This window comes from Miscanthus floridulus, chromosome 4 (assembly GCF_019320115.1).
Source record: "Miscanthus floridulus cultivar M001 chromosome 4, ASM1932011v1, whole genome shotgun sequence".
NCBI lineage: Eukaryota > Viridiplantae > Streptophyta > Magnoliopsida > Poales > Poaceae > Miscanthus > Miscanthus floridulus.
In genome coordinates this window covers 117,078,063-117,094,142 of record NC_089583.1, presented here as the reverse complement: position 1 = coordinate 117,094,142, position 16,080 = coordinate 117,078,063, and the positions used below count along the sequence as shown (strand labels likewise).

The 16,080-nt window shown below is 51.1% G+C and overlaps 1 pseudogene; it reads right to left on the bottom strand.

The window, feature by feature from the left end:
• Window positions 1-596: 596 nt before the first annotated feature.
• Window positions 597-15,896, bottom strand: LOC136550474 (peroxidase 2-like; annotated as a pseudogene).
• Window positions 15,897-16,080: the final 184 nt, after the last annotated feature.

The window sequence follows — 16,080 nt, the reverse complement described above, 5'->3', positions numbered from 1 at the left end:
CAAGCGGCGGATGATTGTAGGAAGAAGAAGACCAATTTGTTTTTATTATGTACTCTTATTTTTTAGAGGTCATTTTATGTCTTATTATCCAGGTTGTTTTCCTCAATATATATCAGATATGGGATACTCTTTTAAGTGTCGTTGTAAAAAAACAACTTTTCTATAGCTCACAGATCATAGCAACTTTTCCGAGGCTTTGTAGTTGCACTCTTTTCCTTACTCTGATCCAATGAAAAGGCAGAACACTTGCCATTACCGTTCAAAAGAAAAGAGTGGGCTACTATATTATTACTGCCATAGGCATGTATACGCAATTGACACTTCCTCTGAGGTTTACCACATGTATCATGTGTCATTAGTATGCATTATTTGTAAAATCAGCCCATTGATCACAATTCAGTCTAAAAAATGGAGCATTGAGGTTCAGCCAAAAAAGAACTAGGAACTTAATTAATTTATTGAATCATTTGATCTCTAATCGAGCATATCATATCTTATGCCAACTCAATACCAAAAAACCAACCAGATATCTGGATGCAATGAAGAATCAAATCAAACAAAGCACTTGTACTTATGACGATGAAACAAATCTAACGCTAGTTGACGACGTGGCAGTTCTTCCAGATCTCCCTGTTGGCGACAGTCTTGATGTCGAGGAGCGAAATCTTCACCATCGCCTTGGTGAATTTCCTCTCCCACCTTCCATGGATGAAAGCGTTCTCGATCACCTTCTTTGCCATCTCCATCGAGATGAGAAGGGCCACGTCTGAGATGAATAGCACCTTGTGATTTAATGTGTTCTTGTAGTACTGGTTGTCCAATGTGTTGAGAGTGATGATGTCCTGCACCCCGCACTAGCCTAGCAGGATGGAGCCGTTGGCGCTCCACCCATTCCCCACGGGCGCTCGATCACCGTCTCTAAAAAATCACCGAAATCCACCACAATCCTCCCTAGATCCAACCAAAATCCTTCTTCCAACTACAGATCCGCTCCTACCTCTTGTTGATCTATCATTTGATGGGTTTTCTTCCCTTGGACGAGGCTGTGGTTGGGATGGAGCTGCCCCTTTGATGGGCAGCCAGCCGGCCGGGCCATCGTCGCTTGGTCCTGCTCTGCTGGTCGAGTCATCGTTGTTTGTTGTTACTTTGCTAGCCAAGCCGTTCGCCGTGTGAAAGGTCCTAATGGCTAGAGGGGGTGAATAGCCTAATAAAATTTCTAGAACAACACTTAACAAAATGGTTAGACAATTATGAGGCAAAGCAAGTGTTGCGCTAGCCTACTCAAAATGCAAGCCACCTACCACAATTCTAGTTTAGATAGAGTCTATCCACACAAAAGCTATGACACTACCCTATGTTAGTGTGCTCTCAAAGGCTAACTAAAGAGCCACACCAACCAAGCAAGCAAGCTCTCACAACTAGCTACACTAAAGAGCTTGACAACTAGTTTGCGGTAATGTAAAGAGAGTGATCAAGAAGATTATACCGCCTCGTAGATGAAGGAACCAATCAATCACAAGGATGAATAACAATGAAGACCAATCATCTCGGAATCAATGATGAACACAATGATTTTTTACCGACGAAATATGGTCGGCAATCTACCTAGGGGTATGCCCAAGGTAGTAGATTGTCGGCAGACAGATGCGCAAGCCACAAACAAGATGGTGACGCAAGACAGACATGAGGTTTTATCCAGGTTCGGCCGCCAAGAAGGCGTAATACCTACGTCCAGCATCTGATTGTATTGCTGTATGTCAATGAGAGATCTTTTTAGAGGGGTCCCCTACCCACCTTATATAGTCCGGGGGGCAGGGTTACAGATCTAGAAACTAATCCTAGCCAGTTACAATTGCCATAGGTGGCCGGACAAGGATTCCTATTCTAACCGACTAGGATCTTGCTTGATCTCCAAATCTGCCTTGACACCTTGTGCGAGACTCCGAACAAGTTAGTCGAGCCACGCGTCGTCTTCCAGTGGACCAGACCCCCTGATCCGGGCCGGCCCAAGCCTAGCCGTAAGGGTATAGGGGTTAATACCCCCACAGCTAGTCCCCGAGCACCATGTATTATGCTGCGACACGCCATTGGATTTCCTTCGACTAATGCAATCCGTCTTCATGTCATCTTCAACTAATTGAAACATTGACCAATCAAATGCGGCAGCATTCTGATCAAAATTGAGAGCAATAGACCACGATTATAGCTGAAGATTTCGGTTGTCCGAAGAATGCATGGTGCTCTTAAAGAAAAAAGAAAAAGATTTCTTTCCTTATCAAGTGTGCCCACTTGTATTTCTGATAAGAAATGTAAGTGACCCTTGGACAGTAGTAATCCTGGCAATCAGTCAAAGCGTAGGGGTCGATAAAACACATTCACCGCAAGGTGAAGTGTGCCCACTTAGTCTCTGAGCCTGGTAGTAGGTGACGTAGGCACATGGTGCCAGGGTCTAAAAAGAATTTCCACTGAAGTTAAGAATCCAGTCATCGTACAATCAATACGAGATGCACTGGTAGGTGCATCGTACCGATGTAGTCCCCGAGCTTGCTGGAAGGAGAAGTATAAGCATTGTAGCAAGGTCCAACTAAATGCCTCTCGACTGTATGTGAGTACATGTCACATGTAGCCGAGGAGAGCAGTCACCGAGCATTCTTTAGAACAGTCCCCGAGCATGGTAGTGGTCGGAGCAGTCCCCGAGCACAGTAGTGGTCGGAGCAGTCCCCGAGCACGCTAGTGGTGTGGGCAGTCCCCGAGTACAGTAGTGGTCTGGGCAGTCCCCGAGCACGGTAGTGGTCTGGGCAGTCCCCGAGCACAACAGTGGTCTGGAAGTGGCAACTGGCATTTTGCCCGTCCTCAACCTTATCGACCCAGCACTTACAGAGGAAGTGCCAAGGACGCCGTAGCTCAGACTGGTTGAGAGATGCTGAAAGGTATGGGGATGGTTCCAAGAGTTTATGAAGGAGGTAGGTGAGTACACAGGCGCACATGTGCTAAGCATGGTGCATGCCCACTACCCCCTGATCGATCTCAAGCGCTTGGAGGCTGGGTACTCGAAGGAGGTAGATCCAGACAAGGCTAAGGAGCTTCAGATGACCTAGCTGGACCTATCTTCAAAGATAATTGGCGACATTAACCTGTGTGGAGGTGGGACAGCACCTGTACAGGGTACGCCATCAACAAGTCAGCTGGAAACGCCATCAGTTGTGAACCAACCGGCGAAGCCTACAGTCTCAACCAGCTAGGCATCGGCGGGGCCATCCTCTTCAGCTCGACCAGTACAAGAGTCCCCAAGACTCAAGCAGGATGTCGAAAGCAGCGAGCAGCAGGTGCCGCGTGCCCTGACCAGCCAACAGGATAGGCTAGAGCTGTAGAAGAAGGATGTAGTTGTGTTATTGTAAACTTGTACCTCTTCAGGCAAGCTTGTAATAACGTAACTGTATATCATTATAAGCTTGTTTGTTTTATATAAAACGTGTTTAAGCTTGAAACTCGTGTTGGTGTAACTAAGTGAGAACATATTAGTGTTCTATTTAGTTGTACCAGTTTACTCGACACATCATCCTGAAAAGTTTGTACGGCCCTAATTTGCCATGTGGTCGGAGTGTGAGGTGCGTGACCTATGCACATGTAGACGCGGACAAGTCAAACCAGGGGGGACCTGCCGATCACCCGTAGCGTAGAGAGCGGATCCCATGCATGCGTTGGGAGGAACCAGAGATAGGGCCTGCTCCGAAAACCTAGGAAGGAATGGTGGTCGGTTTTGACTGGCTAAGTTAGAATAACCATAAAATTCGAAGTGACACATCAGAGCGGTCGGAGAAATCATAATAGCTTTATTGAATTAAATCGAAAGTACGAGAGGAGTACATATCTTAGTAGTTAAGCATAGAAACGCCTAAGCTTGTCGATGTGCCATGAATTGGGTACGTCTGTACCATCTAGGTGAGCTAACCTGTAAGACGTTGGTCGTGTGACTTCCTTGATCATGAAGGGCCCTTCCCATGAAGTTGCGAGTTTATGGACACCAGCCTGGTTTGTCTTCCACTTCAGGACCAGGTCCCTGACCATGAAGAACCACTCTTTAACGTTCTTGTTGTAGTACCTACGCAAAATAGCAAGGTATTTGGCTGTACGTACGCAAGAATCGAGCCGCTTCTCTTCTGCACTATTCACTTCTAGCTCCCACACTTCATTGACCTTGCCTTCGTCGAAATTCTCGACCCGTGCTGATCTGAAAGCTATATCTACTAGGAGGACTGCCTCAGCGTCGTAAACCATAAAGTATGGTGAGACACCGGTGTTACGACTGGGCTGAGTTCTGAGGCCCCAGACCACGGCTGGTAACTCTTTGAGCCATCTTCTGGGAGCTTTGTCATTTTCTCTATACATCCTCTTCTTCAATGCATCCAAAATCATACCGTTTGCCCGCTCGACCTATCCATTAGCTCTAGGGTGCGCCACCGAGACGTATTTTACTACTATGCTCCTTTCATCGCAGAAGTCCCAAAAAGCGTTCCCGGTGAACTGAGTACCCAGATCAGTAATGATGCTGTTGGGTATGCTGAAGCGGTGGATGACCTAGTCGAGGAATGTGACAGCCTTTTCTAAGGATGCCTGTACTAGAGGCATGTACTCTATCCACTTAGAAAATTTGTCGATCAGCACAAAGACACACGTAAATTTCCCAGGAGCTGGTTTGAAGGGCCCGATCATATCCAGTCCCCAGCATGCAAAGGGCCAAGAGGCTGATATTGTCTGGATCTCATGTGCTAGTATGTGGATTCTCTTGGTGAAGAACTGACAACCCTCACAGTGGCGGACTAGCTTTTCTGCATCGACTACACCTGACGGCCAATAGAACCCTGCTCAGAAAGCCTTGCCGACCAGTGTTCTCAAGGCCACGTGGTTGCTGCAGGAGCTAGAGTGGATTTGGTCTAGGAGATGTTCACCATCCTCTTGGGTTATACACTTCATCAAGATTTCCTCCTTTGCATTCTTGCGCCATAACTTGCCATCGACAAGCAGATACTGCTTACTACGACGCATCAGGCGCTCGTTTTCTGTCTGATCAGTGTGACCACTGCCATCTGTCAGGTACTTGATGAAAGGTACTCTCTAGTCGGGCTCATGAGTGGTCGGAGGTGGCTCGGTGGTGCTCGACGACGGAACCATAGCCATCAATTGCTTGTCTAGAGGCTTGTCGACCGTGGGATCTTCCTCTTCGATGGAAGGCGTGAGCAGGTCTTGGATGAATACACCATGTGGGACTTTGGCTCGGGATGATCCTAACTTTGACAGCGCATTTGCTGCTTGATTGTTGTCCTGGACCACGTGTGTGTACTCGATGCCATAAAACCTACCTTCTAGCTTTCTAATCGACTTGCAGTATGCGTCCATCTTTTCACTGGTCGTGTCTCAGTCCTTATTGAGTTGGTTGATGACTAGAGCCGAGTCTCCGTAGACATAGAGACGTTTAACACCGAGCTCGACCGCAATGCGCAGACCATGTAGGCATGCTTTGTACTCGGCGGCATTATTAGATGCTGGGAAATAAATCCTGAGGACGTACCGGAGCTGCTCCTTGGATGGTGACATGAAAATGACTCCTCCTGCGCCATCGATGTTGAGAGAGCCGTCGAAGTACATCTTCCAATACTCGTTGGGCCCCTGAGAGGCAGGCGTGCTTAAGTCTATCCACTCAATGATGAAATCGACGAGTGCCTGAGACATGATTGTAGTACGGCTTGAGAATTCCAAGGAGAAGGGGCATAGCTCCATTGCCCATTTGACGATGCGCCCGTTCGCATCCTTGTTGCTAATGATGTCTCGCAGAGGGTACTCAGTCATGACCACCACACGATATCCGTCAAAGTAATGTTTCAACTTTCAGGATGTTATCAGTATGGCGTAGATCAATTTCTGAATCTATGGGTACCTGGTCTTGGATTCATTGAGTACCTCACTGATGAAATAGATTGGTCGCTGTACCTTGTAGATGTGGCTGGGCTCGTCGCACTCGACCACCATGGCAGTGGAGACCACTCGATTAGTCGCTGTAATGTAAAGTAGGAGTGTTTTGTCTTCTCTAGGAGCAGTGAGTACCAGAGGTGACGTAAGGTATGTTTTTATTTGTGTGAAGGCAGCGTCTGCTTCCTCCGACCACTCAAACTTCTCGGATGCTTTGAGCAGTTTAAAGAACGGTAATCCCTTTTCACCTAATCTTGATATGAAATGGCTGAGAGCGGCCATACATCCAGTAAGCTTCTGAACATCCTTCACCTTTTTAGGCAGCTTCATGTCCAAGATAGCTTTGACTTTCTCCGGGTTAGGGCGTATGCCGTCATGACTGACGACGTTGCCAAGTAGTATGCCAGAAGGAACACCAAAGATGCACTTCTTTGGGTTTAATTTCCATTGGAATGTGTTAAGGGCTGCAAAGGTGCGTTCCAGGTTGTCAACAAGGGTATGTGCTTCCTTGGTTTTGACAACTACATCATCAACATAAGCCTCGACGAGGTCGTCTTTTATCTTGTCTTTGAGGCAGGCCTATATAGCGCGTTGGTAGGTAGCCCCGGCGTTCTTGAGCCCGAACAACATGGTCGTGTAGCAGTAGGTGCCGAAAGGCATGATAAAAGATGTCTTGATCTGGTCGTCCTTTTTGAGAGCGATCTGGTGATAACCAGAGTAGCAATCGAGAAAGGAAAGTAGCTCGCAACCGGCAGTTGAATCTATGACCTTGTCTATGCGAGGTAAGCCGAAGGGGTCCTTAGGGCAGTGTTTGTTGAGATCAGTGTAATCAACGCATATTCTCCATTCATTATTCTTTTTGCGTACAAGAACCGGGTTAGCTAACCACTCCGGATGATACACTTCTTTGATAAATCTGGCTACCAAAAGCCGTGTAACTTCTACCCTAATCGCCTCCTTTTTGTCATGAGCGAACCGTCGTAGCTTATGCTTGATAGGTTTGGCCTTGCCGTTGACATTCAAGGAGTGCTCGATCAAGTTCTGAGGTACACCGGGCATGTCAGCAGGTTTCCATGCAAACACATCCACGTTGCTCCTCAAGAATCTAACGAGCGCGTCTTCCTATTTAGGATCCAGGTTGGCCCTGATAAGGGCCATTTTGCTAGGATCACCATCGACCAGCTGGATCACCTTGTGCTCCTTGGACTTGATGTTCTTACGTGGAGCCTCGAGCTCTGGGATCTTCAGGTGGTCGGCCGAGGTCTTCTTAGCATCGAGCATGGTCTCAGCCATGCGAATAGAGAGGTCGTGAGCCTCTGCTATTTTAAAGCTATCGTCTTCGTAGGTATAAGCTGCGTATATGTTACCCCTGAGGGTTAGAACTCCTTTCTCGGTAGGCATCTTGAGCACCAGATACCTGTAATGAGGTATGGCCATGAACTTGGTGAGCGATGGTCGACCAAGAATAGCATGGTAGGTGCCATCGAAGTCAGCAACCACAAAATTGACGTAGTCGATGCGGAAGTGGTCCGAGGTCCCAAACTACACAGGTAGCATGATCTGCCCGAGAGGTGTAGAGCTCTGTCCGGGGAGAACACCCCAGAACTGTGCCTCGTATGGCTTGAGATCCGCCTGGGTTATCTTCAGGGCCGGCAGACTGTTCTTGAACAGTATATCGATGGAGCTGCCGTCATCAATCAGCACTCTGTAGAATTGAACTTTGTTCATACAAGGATCGAGGACCAGGAGAAAACGTCCTGGTTCAGGTATTGTGGCCCATTGGTCTTTTCTGCTAAAGGAGATCTCATGGTGAGACCAAGGAGGGAGCCGTGGATCGCCGATGAGGTTGTCGATGTTGGCCACGTTCAAGCAAGCATGGGCGAGCAGCTTGCATTCTCGTTTGGTCTCGATGGACACTTTGCCTCCAATGATGGTGTGCACGTGATCGGTTGGCTTAACGTACTTGTGATGGGGATCTATGTCTTCATCGTCGTTATCCTTGTTGCGCTATTCCCCTACGTCGTTAGGCTTGTTAGACATATTCGGAGCCTGTTGACGTGTGTAGATAGACTTGAGAATGCGGCAATTCTCCACTGTGTGGTTTGACTTGGGATGGAGCTGGCAGGGCCCTTTTAATGCTTTGGCATAGTCTTCTTCATAGTTATGATGTCCGCCACCTTTCTTAACGGTGTTGACCTCGCCGTTGTCTTCCCGAGCATGCTTGCCCCTGTAATCATCATGGTGGTTACACCGCTGATTACGTTGGTCGCGGTGATCGCGGGAGTCGTTGCGCTGGTTGCAGCGATCAAAATTATCATTCTGACCACAGTTGCCGCGGTAGTCGTCGTGGTGTGGGGGGTGGTCGGAGCGTGGAACCCTTGCTGCTTCTTTGATAATTATCTTTTTAGGGTCGTTGGTGTCCGCATATTTTTTAGCAGTGGCTAGGAGCGCTGTCACTGATTTAGGTCTCTTGCGGAGGAGCTTATCCCTTAGGGCGTCGTGGAAGCATAGGCCAGTGATGAAAGCCTTGATTGCCTCGTTGTCAGGGATTGACGGGACCTTGATGCGTATCTCCGAGAAACGCCGGATGTAGTCTCGTAGTGGCTCATCCTTCCAATCTCGGATCCACTGCAGATCATATTTGTTGCCGGGTTGCTCGTAAGTAGCAATGAAGTTGTCGATGAAGGCTTGCTTGAGCTCTTGCCAAGAATCAAAGTAGTTCACCAGCAAGATGACCAGCCATTGATGACCTGCATGGCTAACAACGACTGGGAAGTAGTTAGACATGATGTGCTCGTCAGCCATGGCTGATCTGCATGTAGTTTCGTAGAGCATGACCCATAATTCGGGGTTCTCCTTACTGTCGTACTTCTAAAGTTTTTCGAGCTTGAAGTTCTTGGGCCATATGACTTGGCGAAGGTGCGGAGTAAACTGCTTCAAACCTGGCGGGACGTGGGAAGTATCATATTCCATACGGCGATAGCTTTTGTGGGATGCACAATCGTTGGCTCTCTGGTTGATGCGATCGCGTAGATCACGTCCTCCGAGGTAATGGCAGAGATCGTTATTGCCATCGCAGCGATCTCGGTTGCCATCTAGATTAGCCCTATGACCGTGGTTATCGCGGCGATTATCGTGGTTGTCTCGGCGGTTGTCGTCTCGAACGTCGTGCGGTTGTCATCCCGACCACCATCATGGCCATCGTTTCCGCCTTGACGGTTGTCTGATGGGTCGTTGTTGCGTGAGTCACGTTGGTTGGGTGGCTGTGAGCGACTTGAGTACTGGCGGCTGTGACTTGACTCGACTGAGATGGATGGAGCCTGGGCTTGATTTACAATCTCTGCGGTCTAGGCCATAGCAGCCATCAGATAAGCTTGTATATCATCGTGAACTGACTGGGTTTCTGGGGTATTGGGTAGCCATTGCATTATCGCCATAGCAACGGCTACATTGGCACTTGGAGTCCTGAAGACCTGTTTGTCCCTCACCCTGTCGAAGGCATTGTTGAGGTCGCGTGGCTGGACCCTTATGCGTCGTGCCTCCTCTTCTGCTTTGGCTTTGATTTGTTAGCGATTAAACCGATCAATATTGCGTGCTTCGCGTGCAATCCTTTCTTGTTCTATTTCACCGACTGCTGGTGGTTCGTCATTAGTGACAACATTGATCAAATCCCCTTGCCTTGGTGGGAAAGATGGGAATTGTGGGAACCCTAGGGCGTGGTCTGGGATATCCAGATCGTATTCGACGCCTTCATCATCGTGATGCTGGAGCTCGGTGTGGACGGAGGCATTAGATGCGATGCTAGATGAGGAGTTGGAGTCACCCTCTTGGACTATGTGGACGGATCCTTCTTGATAATCCTCAATCTGGATCATGTTGACGAAGTTGCGTGGCTTCGGCCGAGGTCGATGTATAAAACACAAATCCGAGCGGCGTTGTATATTATACGCATAGTTGGAGGTAGCGTTTCGTAGGCCATAGGGCTGGACCTAGTAGTTCTCCGTCAAGGCTTCATACTCGGAGAGCTAGAGACCCGTCGCGGAGGCTGGCCGGCGACGAGCGGAGCGCCCTTCAGGAGTAGATATGACCACGAGATCTGTACCAAGTCATGTAGGATGACTGGCCCAAGCTGGTCGGGTAGATCTATTGTGGGGAGCGGTTACCTGCTCATTAGGTTGACTTTGAATTAAACTTACTAGAGCTAGGGTTTCAGCGAGTTTGGTGTCGACCCGATCGATGGAGTTTAGCAGGTCGGTGTTGTCGATCTGCTTCCCTTTGTAGCAGGGAAACGGACAACAGGTTGTTGGCGTGGCTGAAGATGATGCGGGCATGGTTAGAGCCAGATGTACTGTGGTCGGAGCTGTATCCACCATGGTCGGAGCCGTAGCCGATGCGGGTGAAGCAGCGGTCGACGCAGATTGAATCCGCGCCTCCTCCGTGGTCATGGCGATGAAGTCGTCGGAGCCGTTGGTCTAGGTGATCTGGCCGACGATGAACGTGAGGCCGTTCGGTGTAGCCACGGAGCCGGGGATGACGACCATCTTGTTTGCTTGGAGAGCAGTATGCACACCCCCTACCTGGCACGCCATTGTCGATGAAATATGGTCGGCAGTCTACCTAGGGGTATGCCCAAGGTAGTAGATTGTCGACAGACAGATGCGCAAGCCACAAACAAGACGGTGACGCAAGACATACACGAGGTTTTATCCAGGTTCGGCCGCCAAGAAGGCATAATACCTACGTCCTACGTCTGATTGTATTGTTGTATGTCAATGAGAGATCTTTTTTAGAGGGGCCCCCTACCCACCTTATATAGTCCGGGGGGTAGGGTTACAGATCTGGAAACTAATCCTAGCCAGTTACAATTGCCATAGGTGGCCAGATAAGGATTCCTATTCTAATCGACCAGGATCTTGCTTGATCTCCAAATCTGCCTTGACTCCTTGCGTGGGACTCCGAACAAGTTGGTCAGGCCGCGCGTCATCTTCCAGTGGACCGGACCCCCTAATCCAGGCCAGCCCAAGCCTAGCCATAAGGGTATAGGGGTTAATACCCCCACACCGAGGTTCACTTGCTTATCGGCAAGCTACTCCTCGTTGTGGCGATTCACTCACTTGGAGGTTCACGCGCTAATTGGCTTCACACGCCAAACCCTCAATAGGGTGCCGCACAACCAACACAAGATGAGAATCACATAAGCCACGAGCAATCCACTAGAGTACCTTTTGGCTCTCTGTCGGGGAAAGGTCAAGAACCCCTCACAATCACCACGATCGGAGCCAGAGACAATCACCACCCTCCGCTCAACAATCCTCGCTGCTCTAAGCCATCTAGGTGGCAGCAACCACCAAGAGTAACAAGCGAAATCCATAGCGAAACACGAACACCAAGTGCCTCTAGATGCAAACACTCAAGCAATGCACTTGGATTCACTCCCAATCTCACAAAGATGATGAATCAATGATGGAGATGAGTGGGAGGGCTTTGACTAAGCTCACAAGGTTGCTATGTCAATGAAAATGGCCAAAGTTATGAGCTACAGCCGGCTATGGGGCTTAAATAGAAGCCCACACAAAATAGAGCCGTTATACCCCTTCACTGGGCATAACGCGGGCTGACCGGACGCTCCGACCAGTTGACCGGACGCTGAGCCCCCAGTGTCCGGTCGCTCATAGTCAGCCATGTGTCCCGACTTCAATGGTCATCTATCTTGACCGGACACTATGCCTGAGTTGATCGGACGCTGAACACCCAGCGTCCGGTCGTTTACAGTAAGGTTCCAAAATTGATTTTTGCCAACCGGACGCATCCGGTTATGCTCGACTGGACCCTACCAGCGTCCGGTCACACTATGACTTCTTACTGTACTGACCGACAACACAACCGGATGTAGCCCTTTAGCGTCTGGTCGTTGAGCGACCCAGCGTCCGATCAGTTGACCGACGCCAGCATCTTTGCGACCAACTCCATTTTACCTCTAACTTCTTCACCCTTGCTCAAATATGCCAACCACCAAGTGTATCACCTTGTGCACATGTGTTAGCATATTTTCACAAACATTTTCAAGGGTGTTAGTTCTCCACTAGATCCTAAATGCATATGCAATGAGTTAGAGCATCTAGTGGCACTTTGATAACCGCATTCCGATATGAGTTTCACCCCTCTTAATAGTATGGCTATCAAACCTAAATGTGATCACACACTCTAAGTGTTTTGATCACTAAAACAAAATAGCTCCTATGGTTTATACCTTTGCCTTGAGCTTTTTGTTTTTCTCTTTCTTCTTTCCAAGTCCAAGCACTTGATCATCACCATGGCATCATCTTCATCATGCTATGATCTTTGTTTGCTTCGCAACTTGGAGTGTGCTACCTATCTCATGATCACTTGATAAAACTAGGTTAGCACTTAGGGTTTCATCAATTCACCAAAACCAAACTAGAGCTTTCACCGTGGCCTCACATCCTACCGCTCCACTGCCGCAAGCTGGGGGAGGGACACCCACCGGACCCGTCCCCTCCACCCGGCGACGCTGGCATAGCCACGCCTCCTTCCTCACCGATCTACCAACCCAGCCTAGATCCCATCCTATCAAACCCAGATCCGCGCTCCCTAGGACCTGATATACCGCGCCATGTCCTTGTTGCGGGCAGCAAGCATGGGGTTGATGGCTTCTGCTCATGTCGTTCCTAGGCAGACGAAGTTGAGGAGGAGGAGGTTGCTCGGAGTGCTAGGAGTCCTAATCTGCTATAGCTACCTCCGCTTGCGACGGCAGCTCGTGCTAGCTTTGTCCTTCGTTTGAGCTCACTCGACCCCGACGTGGAGCCCTTCGCCACTTCATCGGGGGGGAGTCGGAGGAGAGACTGTGCTTCACCGACTCGAAGGCATCGCTTGACGACTCCGACGTGCCTCCATCGTTTGGATGATGTAAGGCCATTCTGCTGTCGGCACCGGCACCGGCGCCGTCGTCCACGTCCATGTCGAGGGCATCAACTGAGCGTGCGGCTGCCGTCGATGTACCGCCCTCACCGGCTGGCATCTATCGTCGTCCACCCGGTGCGCATGTCGGTCCAGCCGAATGAGGATGGCTTCAGGCAAGTGCACAACAGGAGGCGTTGGCGGCGTGCCGAGGCACCGCGTCGACTGGTGCCATCGTACCAGATCGGCAAGTGTTTCAACTGCCTTGCCGGCGACCACGTGCGAGCCGACTACACATTCCAATCCAAGTGCTTCACCTGCAAGGATGTCGGCCACCAAACGCGCGACTGCCCCTAGGCACTGGTTGTCAGTCACTAGGTAGGCAAGCATGGTTGCTCCCCTAGGCGTGCCCCTCGGTCGCTTTAGGGTGGTCGTCGGTGTTAGCTTTTGCCCGATCACTGGTCACCGGTGGACACTGCCTCTATGTGCTCTGTCTCCACCGGCAGGGAGCCGTCTGTGCCACCAGTGTGCGAGCGTCCTACTCCGAAGCCTCAGGTCAATGTCTTGGCTGCGGAGACATCAGGCCCTGTGCCGTAGGCCAGTGCGAACCTGGATGCCACCAGCGGTGATGTGAATGTTGCTGGTGATCCTGTTCTACCCAAGCGCCTACGTCGCATCTCGCGCTCCCTGCTCAAGCGGGTTGAGGCGCTGCCGGCATCGTCACGTCCATGGACCACCCAGTTCACCGAAGCAGACGAGCCAACCTTCCATACACAGGAGTCATGGCAGACCATCATGGTCAGGGACTTGATGTGCCTAGTCGTATCACCGCGCGGTGCCATGCCCTGCTGTGGATGCGTCACCGCGGTTTCCGCCACACGAGCGACGTGTGTCGAACCGTTCATGGACAACTAGTTTGACTTCGTGCTCAGGCGCCCTGGCTCGCCCTCTCCTATCAAATGGGCAACGATCGACTCGATGCTTAGTGAGGCATCGTTGTGCACGCCGCGGAAAGTTATCAGCGACAGTGGCGCACAGTCTCTCTCCATCGACATCGATCCGCGCACCGGGCGAGTGTCCCGCACTCGTCACCTTGGCATGGTGGGGTCTGCCCTAGTGGCGGAGTTCGAGCTGATGACGGGCCGAATGACCTGTGTCCCAATTGGGCCTTGCGATGGCCTTGACTTCCTTTTCGGATGCTCGTTTAATAGGGACCAGGCTGGCCCATAGATTTCAGAGACGGCCCTGGCGGTGGACCTATGCCTCTCGGGCCCTGATGACTGCAGATCCGGCCAAAACTCTCTCAGGCCACACCTCATGGCATTGGAGTTGGGGGAGGAGTCTCCGGTTTTATCTGTTGAGATCGCCGGACCTGAGCAGGCTAGGGCACCCTTGTCCACGCCTCAAACTGTCGAGGCCTCCGAGCTCGGGGGTGATGCAGTCTTGGATACTTCGCCTCAGCCCGTCGACTGCCCTGAGTTCGTCGACGATGTAGCTATCCGCACTCCGGTGCCTCCGCTGCAACCGATGCCCGTTGATGACTTTATCTCCACCTTCAGGAAGCCACTGTCGCAGCCCGTCCTCTCATCGCCGCCACGCTTGCCGGTCACCAAGTCAGCAAGGGCACGGGCAATTGAGGATGATGAGCTCGTCCCCAAACGGAGCGCTCGCCTAGCTGCGAAGAGCAAGTACAGGGAGCAAAAGCTTGAGGCGCAAGCAAGGAAGGTGATGATGAAGCGCCTAGGCGTTGAGGTGGAGACACACTCCCTGACGACACTTCGTTTCAGGAGTTCCAGACAGCCTTCAAGCTGCCGCTATCGTCGTCAACACGGGAGGCCATGCAGGTTCTGTTTCCAGGCAGGAAGCAGTGGGCCTCTAGGGCCATTCGCGCCGTCTAGGCGTTATCCTTATTAGGTCATAATATTTGGTCGCAAAATTACATCCTAATGTAATATCGAAAAGGAATTGGGTAGTTAGATCAGTCGCAGGCTGTGATGTTAGCTTCTCGCCGGCATTGTCTGGTATCTCTGTAACGGATTAAAACTTCTTTCCTCTTAATGAAAAATGTGTCTAACCCGATCGCAAAAAAAAAACGACGTCCTGCTCCACCGTGGGGTCGTTGGTAAAGTTGGGGTGGGCCGGGCACTGCTTCTTGAGTACGGTGGCGAGGCGAGGGTTCATGTCGGAGGGCGGCGTGGAGATGCGGTCGGAGAAGGAGGAGCAGTGGGAGTGGCCTATGGTGTGGGCGCCGGAGAGCACGACGAGGTCGTCGACGCTGAGGCCCTTGACCTTGAAGCTCTGGATGAGCTGGGAGAGGTTGAAGAACGGCGGCAGCAGGAACCTGAGCGTCTCGTTCTCGAAGGAGACGCTGCCGTCGAAGCGTCCGCCCTTGAGGCTGTAGAAGACCTTGGAGCCGCTGAGGAAGAAGACTGCGTCACGGGCGGCGAACTGGACGACGTCGGCGCAGGAGACGACGCCCGGGCAGGCCTTCTCGAGCGCCGCCTTGGCCGCGTCCACCACGTCGAAGCTGCGCAGGCTGGAGTTTGGCGGGCCCAGCTTCTCCGGCCGCGGGTTCGCCGGCGTCGGGTCCAGCAGCACAGAGCCGTCACAGCCTGACAGTCCTGCAAAATGCAACAACAAATACGTGGTGGTAGCTTGTCAAGGCAATGCATTGCATGCATGCACGGCCAAATTTTGGAAGCATTGGTTCATATACCTGGACGAAGCAGTCGTGAAAGGCCATGCGGATGAGGCCGGCGCCGAGGCCGGGGTTGACGTTGGTGGCGTTCCTCACGGCCTCCCTGACGATTTCCTCGGCTTAAGGGCACGAGCGTTTGTAGAGGCCAAAACTCAGCTTTGGAGCAGAAGCCGGTGGTGGAGCTTGGGCTGGGCGGCACCGGCACGGGGGCGCTCGCCGGGCTCGTTGCAGGAGGAGCAGCATAGGACCCTTGCGCTTGAGCAGTGGCGGCGGCGAGCAGCGCAACCAAGGCGAGGATGCCCAGCCTAGCCATCTTTTCTGCTGCTGTTAGTGCAGTGAGCAGTGAGTGATGAGTACGTAACAAACAACACGTCAATTTATAGACACCCGGAACCGGAAGTCAGATCGAGGGCTGTTAGGTGCCGCTTCAGATCAGCCCGGGATGCACGCGCCGAGAACATGTACCAACATGCTGCATGGACACAACTCGACAATTC